The following is a 9683-nucleotide window of genomic DNA, read 5'->3' as shown; positions in this document are numbered from 1 at the left end:
TAAGACTTTTGAATTGACAGCATGTCACTTTATTAAAACATACATTTGAAATGAACCATTTACTCACCTTCATGTCTTTCAAGCTTTTAAAAAAGACTGTAATAAAAGTAAACATGGTCCATATGAGTGCATTATATTCCAAGTCTTCTAAAGTAATTCAATTTTTGGTAATTTGACCAAATTGTAAGTAGGCTAATTGTCCCTTAAAAACTTTCCACTCCATTGTGCTGTACAACACTGTGACGGAATCATTTTTACTGTGCTTTTTCTTCTCTAAAGCTCTAGTGACCATTTATTGTAATTACTTGGAAAAGAGTGACAGTAAAATTCTTCCAAATTTCTGCTTTTGTTTTCCCTGGAAGAAAGTAGGTTGTACTGGTTTGGAACAATATGAGGATGAGTAAATGATGACAGTTTTTCATTATTGGGTAAAGTAGTTGTTTCCATCCCGCTTTTTAAACAGGAAGTTTTTGATTTGCTCAGAAGAGCTTTTTTATTCATCAAACTGCATCATGTGAGCAAAAAAGCAAACAGACACTTAATCCTGACAGAGAGAACAACTTGACATAAATTCTACACACACACACACACACACACACACACACACACACACACACACACACACACACACACACACACACACACGTATTCAGAACTCTGTTACCCAGTGATAAATCCATAAGGGTGCTGTTATAAACGCAATGCTAACCGTGGTTAAAATCAAGGGACATCTATATTTATTGTAACTTCGAGAGCCCATTCTTTTCCTGGTGCTGTCTACACATGGAATCCCCATCGTGCGGGAACTTTAGTGATTGAGAGGTTTTTTGGACTTTCGGATCCCCAAGGGAGAGGTCAGCAGGCCAGAACACACTAGTGCGGACAGAGGGAGTTGCCCGTCCCTTAATCCTAGACGCTCTACATGGCCGTCCCATAGAAGGAGAGGCCCAGGCCAAGGGGAGCATGGGGGAGTGTCTGGTAGAGGCCCAGTCAAACATCCCCCCCGTCTTTCCCCCTTCTCCATAAGGTAAAAAAGCAGCCGAAAACCAAGGGGTGATTCAGAGGACACAGTGTCTTGTAAAACACATGCACTTAATATTAGAGCCATAAAACTTGTTAAATTAAAAGCTATTTTGGAAAATAGAAAAGGAAATATTTATGTGTCTGGCCCATGATAGAAGCCATTTTATCCCAGGGCCAAGGGTCTGCCAGGGCACAGGTAACTACTGTCAACAAGTGAGAAACCCCGCGGTACGAAGTCTCAAGTGTGATGTGGTCCTTTTAACAGGGCTGCACAATTCATTTGACTCTGAAAAAAAGAGAAGAAAGACATTAAGACTTGAGGTGAAATTAAGAATTAAGAATGAGGTGAAAATACCCCTGGGCCGTTGTGTATGCTTCAGTCCTTAGAATAGGGTGAGAGACAAAACAAAAAGAGCTCTCAGTGATTGAAAAGCTGCAAAAAGCAATTATGATGTGAAAATATACAGACCTCTGGTTGTAGCCGCAGCAAACGCCATAAATCGTGCCGTGTGCTGTGTTTACACTGCGCTGACCTCACAGCGCCCCAACGGATTGATCGTTTTCTATCTGCCATGGACGACGCATGACCTATATAAATACAAAACTGTTAAAAAATGTTTTTACACTTTAACGGTTACACTTTATTTTAAGGTGTAGTTGTTACAGTGTAGTTATATATTTAAGTACTGAGTGATATTAAGCAACTACATGTACTCACTATAGGGTTAGGGTAGGATTAGGATTTGGTCGACGGTTAGTTGCATGTAAGTATGCATTATTTACTGTTATTACTACGGTAAGTGCATGTAACATATGTAACAAGGACACTGTAAAATAAAGTGTTATATTTTTTACTCTCTTACAATTTAGTTTTCCTAATGATTTTTAGGATATTTAATATCATTCACTTTCATATTGTTTTTCATATGAACAGTGCAATTTTTGGTTTGCATGCCCCTAAATCTTTTGATGCTGCAAAATGCATTGGATGGTTCGCCTTCCAAGGATTTTTCGATCTTTAATGTAAACCAGCAAGTACGTGAAGGAACTCCATAGAGTTCGGAAGATTTATGGACCATTTGATCTTAAAATGGAAAGGTGCTTTAAGGCCCACAAAGGTTTTGGTGTGTGTGTGTGTGTGTGTGTGCATGCCCTTACTAAAACGACAGTGAAAAGCCATTACTATTAAAAATAATAAAAACACAGACGCACTCATGCGCCGAAAGACACATGAACAGACATGCATTTACCCAAACACATAACCAAAATGCACTAAAAATTTACAGCTCTAACATTCCTACAGGGTCAAGCAATTTATCAAATCCTCCACATTCTGGTTTCAATTACACAGCCTATTGTGAAAAGCGGCTATTTTAGCAGGTTCATTTGACTCAGTAGGGGACGCGAAAGCTCTCGGTTAATGCGCCTTCACCGAAGGCCGCTATGGTTCGGGCCTTGCTGAGGACCCGAGCCGGAGTTTTGCGAGAATAATGGACAGTGGCCTCCCTCTCTCTATCGGCTCTTAACAGAAAGGGCTATGACTGTGGTAGAGAGGTGATAAATCCACGTTTTATTACTGAAGAATTCCACTCTCTCCACAGGCCTGACAGCTCCCCACGTTCTCAGACCCTTTTGGACAATTTCGACACCGTGTCCATCTGGTTCTGATTAAGTCCCAACTGGCCCGCATCGCATCCAGAGACGAGATGCTGAGAGAGAAAAGAGAAAGACGGCAAGGTGAGAACGAGGAAGAAACGGCAAGAGCCAAAACCAAAAGTGAGATGGACGGAGAGTGACTGAAAGCCAATGCCAACAGCAGAGAGAGCCGTAACTGATGCCCAACATGGGCATCATTACTGAAACACAGTATTGTTACATCAATGGCTCAGCTATAGCCAAAAGACATTATTTGGAGTGAGGATCCAGCTTGTAGCTGGTGTTTATTAGCCTCTCTTTTGGCACCTGCTCCCACACACAAAGCATGGCAGCAGTCTTGCGTCCTCATTCTGCTTCTTCATCTCTATCAAAAGCAATAGCTCAGCCAAAACTGAAAATGTCATCATACTCACCTTCATGTCATCTTCTCAAAAAATGACTGTTGTGATTATTTATCACAACTTAAAATTCAAAATTAGAATAAGAAATAATGTGTTGTTTCAACTTTAAAAAAAATATGTGTTAATGCTTAACTTAAAATATTAGGTTTAGTTAACTTTAGTTTAGTTTAGTTAAGTTGGATATTTAAGTTATCTCAACAAGTTTTAAGTTGTTATAAAAATTACCGTATGTGTGTGTGTGTTTGTGTAGTATGTTAACCCCTACATTATGAAGACAAAATGTCCCCACAAAGATGGAAATATCCGAAATCTTTTTGGGGACATTTTTTGGCCCCCATGAGGAAAACAGCTTATAGATCATACTAAGTGATGTTTTTTGAAAATGTAAAAAAAGAAGCTGATTTTTTCTGCATAGGTAGGTTTAGGGGTAGGGTTAGAATAAGGGGATAGAATATACAGTTTGTACAGTATAAAACTCATTATGTTTATGTGTGTGTGTGTGTGTGTGTGTGTGTGTTCTTCTTCTTCTTATTATTATTGTTATTATTAATATTAATATTATTTGGTGGAACACAAGCATTTTGCCAACAGACAACATTTACTTTAATATTTAATAAAAATCGTTCTGAAAATTCAAACTGGTGCATCATGTTTGACGCAAGAAAGCAAATGGTGATTCCAAGTCATCAATGGACCATTTATAAATCTGAAAATTTAATGTTTTAGGTAAAGTACCTTTAAAAGAAGGAGTGTATTCAGGTCATCTTATCAAATCATAACCCAAATATTGCCTAAAGCAAATCTCTTTGACAGCATCTGGCCAACTCTCACCACAACAACCTTCACTCATATCCCACTGATTAAACACTGACAGGTTAACCAGCCTCTGTTCTTCCCATAGGAAACGTCAGTCGAGATGGATTAAAGGAATAAACACCGTATTAAATCATACTGTACATTCCAGTGCTTATTTCTCACAATGCAATAGGGAGGTAATGTGCATGTGTGTGTGTGCGTGCGTGCATGTGTGTGTGTGTGTGTGTGCGTGCGTGCGTGCGTGTGTGTTTGTGTGTGTGTGTGTATGCGTGCGTGCGTGCGTACGTGTGTGTGTGCGTGCGTGCGTGCGTGTGTGTGTGTGTGTGTGTGTGATGGGAAGGGAGGTGGGGCAGATGGTGGAGGTGTCATGGTGTGTCTGACCCTGTGGAGACCCCACGCCTCATCAGACGATGAAACTCACCTACACAGCTCAGCCTTTTCTCTTGAAGAGGTTTCTCTGTAAAAATAGTGGTATTAATAAAAAACAGATGTGGACATGGACAGCCACGATTCAGCACTCAACATGTGCCTCAGATTCTCACAATGAAAGAATATTTCTGCATAGATACAGATTATTAAATTTTAAAATCATCATTTAGCACCTTTATAGCCAAGTGGTGAATAATGATTTTATGCTATTTATCTTTTTCGCTATAAATTCAATTGAACATGAAAACCTCATTTTCCAAAAAAAAAAATCCAATTTTTTCTTTTTAAATTTACACTATATGATAATTTTACAAATCATTACACAGACTATAGAGATCATATAATATTGGAGAGTTTAGTTGCTGTTTTGGGATGAGGATGCACATAACTGTGGAATAACAATATCATTAAAAGCCAGACTGGACAAATAAATCATTATCGCCATTAATGTCTGCTAGCCTATTCAAATAGGCTTCTCTTTCCTAAAGTCTACCATCTGTGTGGGCTTGTGTTATATTCAAATCACCATAATCAACTTTGCTGTGCATGCTGCATCTGGAAACAATAATTAATGGCATTGTTTAAAACCTAATTTTTGCATCCTTGATAAATGAATAGATTGTTAATGGTATCATTTGAATAAAAAATGAAAGCTTAAAAAAAAAGCAGGAGGGGACCGGGTGAGCGTTGATCTGCAATGAAAAACGGTCCAATCTGCGCCATGTTTACGGTTATTTTGAACACTGGGGGCATTCTTTAAAGTTCAATAATCATAAAAATAAAAACGAGATAAGAAAGCTATTTCATGCACTGACATCACTCTGTCTAGAATTCCCAAATAAATGAAATCGCCGCAATCAAGCCTCTGTCATCACCTGCCATTCGAGCCTTACTCATGTCATATCATCATCCGGACCCTGCAGAACTAATTTCACACAGTCCTCTGATTTCCATGCTATGGATTTTCAAAGAATATTTATCATAATCTTCCATCTCAGATTTGGTAGCTTGTTCCTTTTCTTTGAGGTGAACCATATTGTGGGATTAGGTGATTTTTATGAGCAATTGTCAGAAATGACAAGAAACTCAAAGCAAGAGAGACACAAAATAAACGATTCAACAAATACCATTTCCTTGATTTTCATAGGTTCAGGAAATAATAAAGATTGTTACTGGGAACTCAAAGGCCCAATTAAATATGATGGATCGCACTGCTTGTGATTTCATCCGCTATTGATGAGTGTGAGCTTTGGCTGCAAGAAAAACAGAAATGCAAGAAGCAGAAACGTTATACGTCAGTTCAACTCGGTGACATGCTTCTTAAAGTGAATGGAAACGGAATTTAACACATAAACACTCCAGATTTGTTTTAACACAGAGAAAGGCCGATATGACGCAGGCTGATATGTCTCCTGTAAGCAGCACTCGGACTCGATGACATTGATTATGATTTTCAGCCTCTCTGAGGTTGATCTGGCCGCCAGCACAGTCAGACTGACCTGCTAATGCCATATGTCTAGAGCAAGAGCTTCTGGGTAGAAAGGGAAATCTGACTCTGGTCAAATTCTACCGCCTGAACTGTGGTAAAATCACTCTGCCTGGTGTTATTTCTGTTGCATTAAATTTTTTTGTTGAAAGTTTGCGTTGACAGAGATTTTAAATCAGGCTGACACAGCTTCATGCATGCTCAGATATGCTCCGAAAGCATTCACAGGTGAAGTAGACGTTGAGCTCGCACGATTTACGAGTCAGGTTGGAGAGCAGCCTCCGAGAGATGGGGGAAGTGTGAACAAATTAATTTATTTTGGTAATCTCTCTCTCTCTCTCTGCCTCTCTCTCTCTTTTTGCTGTCTTTGTCAAAATGAATGACAACAATTTGGCTGAGGATCTGGGATGTGCAGGCAGCATTGACAGGCGAATTATCAGGGGCCCGGCGCTCCTTATTATCAGCGGAGAACTCATCAGAGGTGCGGGTCCAGGAGTCCTCTCTGCTGTCACTATCTGTCAGTAGGACAAGCTCTGCTGCAAGGGCCAGCTGACAGGTCATTTCAACAATAACAATTACTCCGATTACTGGTGTCATAAACAATTCACCCAAGGCAGAGCAATAACAAAGCTTTATAATTCACAGCCACATAAATAAATGCCAGCAGGTAACAAGTAATTTACCAGAGGAATGGATCCCGATACATGACGCGTTTCATTGTTGCGGGGGCAAATGAGAGCCGGGCACTGGAAACATACGTGATAACAAGAAACAGGAATTCAGCCATTAGAGAAATTACACGGTAAACCACTGCGCAAGGTGGAGTGTGCAACATCACAATACAATAAAAAAAAGACTAAATACTAGATAGATAGACAGATAGACAGACAGACAGACAGACAGACAGACAGACAGATAGACAGACAGACAGACAGACAGACAGACAGACAGACAGACAGACAGACAGACAGACAGATAGATAGATAGATAGATAGATAGATAGATAGATAGATAGATAGATAGATAGATAGATAGATAGATATGTAACATTAAATTATATAGCCTATATGAGCAAAATTTACAATATTACTATGTACACTCAAAAAATGCTGGGTTGTTTTGTTGTTTGCAAAAAATTGTTGGGTAGATATGAGCAACATTTACAATATTAATATATATATATATATATAGCCTATATATAGCCTATATATAGCCTATATATATATATATATATATATATATATACAGACATATAGATTATATAGCCTATATGGGCAAAATTTACAATGTTAAAATATCACAATCATTATAGCCTATATATGCAGTGATATTTATTAATAGCCTACAATTTTTATTTATTTTTATTTTTTTATAAACAATTCAGAGAAAAAAATATGCTAAAATGTAAAATACTCTGAATACTGATATAATGGCGTGTGTTGAGCTGTATATTGATTCGGACAGACATCAGCTCGCAGGGCGCAGCGCTTCAACTATTCCAAAATCCCTAATGAGGAGAGCTGTTGAGCAATTAACACATGTCAAACTCGCCATCATCAGGTGCCTCTCGAATTTTCTCACTAAAGGGCTGCATTTTTTATTTATTTGTTTCCTCTCTCTTTTCTGTGTCTATACCCGCGGGCACGCGTGGGAGTCAGATTCTGCAGATTTCTGTTTTTCTGTCGCGCGCGCACAGCTCCTCTGTGAATCCTTCAGTCGACACTCGATGTCTGTCTATTAGAAGCGGTCAGATAAGACGGATGCTTTACGGGAAATAATCGCAGCGCTCGCGACATCATTGCTGACAAACACACCCGCAAATAACATTACTCCAGGCTAAAATGCTTTACCTCAAAATGACACGTATTTTGCCATGAATTTTACAAAACATTTCCTCTTGATTTGATGTAAATCTATTCTATTCTATTCTATTCTATTCTATTCTATTCTATTCTATTCTTCGATTTAGAGATGCGCCAAAATTAATACATAATAAGCATTATTATTAATGTAAAATAAAACATAATTTTTTTAAATGTTTATAATAAAATATAATAAACTTTGATATGATTGTCACTTGTAATGTCACCTGATAAGACTTAAAGCATATTCTCGCTTTGTCAAATAACTCGATGTTCAGCCCTCAGTCATTTGCTTGGAATTTTTAAACGAGCATTGTATTAAAAACGATACATAGACTAGCTAATTCCAAAAAGGTTAATAATAAAATCCTTTGAAAATTAAAAATGATGTTTAACGGGGGAAAAACACGCATTAAAATGCAAACATAATATCAGTTAAAAGGAAAATAATATTACATTTCTGTACACTGAAGACGACACGCTTCAGACAACTGTTGATGACTCTCCACAAATCCAGTTACATGAGAAATTAAAGCTCTTTTATATAACGCAGAAAAAATCGATAATGATTATGTTTGTTAAAAAAATACACTGCCTTAATTTCCTTAAATGTAAGCAAATTAATTAGCATCATACGAAAATATTATAGATTTAATATATTGTATTTATTTGAAATGTATGTATTTTTGTGAAAAAATAAAACCATACAAATAAATAATCATGTATTGCAATAGCAATACATAAGTTTACCAAAAAGAGAAAATCACACATTTAAATATTTATAAAATCCATAACTGTAAACATCACACACACAAAAATGCATCAGCTAATAAAACATGATATGAGTTGTAAGCATTGGTTCACCATGCCTAAGAATTACATTTCAAATTTAATGTGCCAAGATTACGTACAGAAAAACACTCAATCATTCTTTCTGCCAACATTCCTATCCATAAGGATACTCCTGACATTTCCAATTATTCTAACTACACCTGATTGCATATATCTAGAGGAATCAACATCCAGCTTCACCCTGACTCCTGATTAGCTGAACTAGTTAAGCACGATTCCACCGGGTGTAATTGAGCAAAAGCCGGTAAGAGTGTTGCCTACAGTGGAGGATGAGAAAATGTGCTTTTGTTACCAGTTCTCAGATGAGAGAGATAGTAGAGCTCATCCTGGTGCAGGTTTGGGGAGGGGGGGGGACTCACTCCTCTCTCAGTCAGCTGCAGTTCGTCTTCTCTTCTTGGACCACCATCCTTTTTCGGGTTGTGCATCTCATTTGCATACATTTGTTTCCAGCCAAGGAGGCCTTCAGCTCATTAAGGCGTTCTCTTACAATCTCCCAGAATCCTGCTGCTCCCAGCCACTACCTGCTGCGGAACGAGAACACTGCTTGGCGCAGGGGGGGAAAAAGAAAGAAAAGAAAAGAAAAAGGAGAGGGGAAGAAAGCAGAAGGGAGGGGGGAGAAAGGCAACACGTTCTTCAGTCCAAAACAAAAGAGGAGGGCTGGTATAAAGGAATCCACTGTGTGTGTTTGTGCCTTGTTTTCTCCTCTCCCTTGGAAGCGGGCAGCGTTTTGTGTTAAGCAGCCTCCTGTCATGACGGATACCTCTGCGGGTCAAGAGTCAAAGTTGAGGGGAGGGTCAGCAGCACAACATGCGAGCCGAGCGCCGAACTGGATACCTATCTGCCAGTGGACAGCACTGGTGTTTGGGTGTTTTATTTTAAAGGCACACTCTTAAAAATAAAGGTGCTTTATTGGCATCTACAGTTCTATGAAGAACCTTTAACATCCACAGAAGGTGCTTTATAGTTTTATGGTTCTTTCGATTATTTAAATCTCTTTCACACTAGGAAAAAACAACCAGAAAGGTTATTTGTGGAACCAAAAAAGGTTCTTTTACAGCACCGGTCTCTGTTTGAAACCTTCATTTTTAATAGTGCAATCGACTCTAAAACATATGAGGGTAAAGGGGAAGAAACTGCATTGTTCACACCTTCCGACTA

General features: G+C 38.5%; 1 long non-coding RNA gene across 1 annotated transcript; it reads right to left on the bottom strand.

Moving 5' to 3' along the window:
- Positions 1–9063, bottom strand: LOC311069194. Its single transcript, XR_014603495.1, has 3 exons — positions 8818–9063; positions 1493–1611; positions 1–1309 (listed from the first exon to the last, which is right to left on the bottom strand). It is a non-coding gene; the product is annotated as an uncharacterized lncRNA (long non-coding RNA).
- Positions 9064–9683: the final 620 nt, after the last annotated feature.

The sequence above is a fragment of the Abramis brama genome (genome assembly GCF_963993115.1).
Source record: "Abramis brama genome assembly, chromosome: 19".
NCBI lineage: Eukaryota > Metazoa > Chordata > Actinopteri > Cypriniformes > Leuciscidae > Abramis > Abramis brama.
This window is presented reverse-complemented; position numbering and strand designations above follow the sequence as displayed.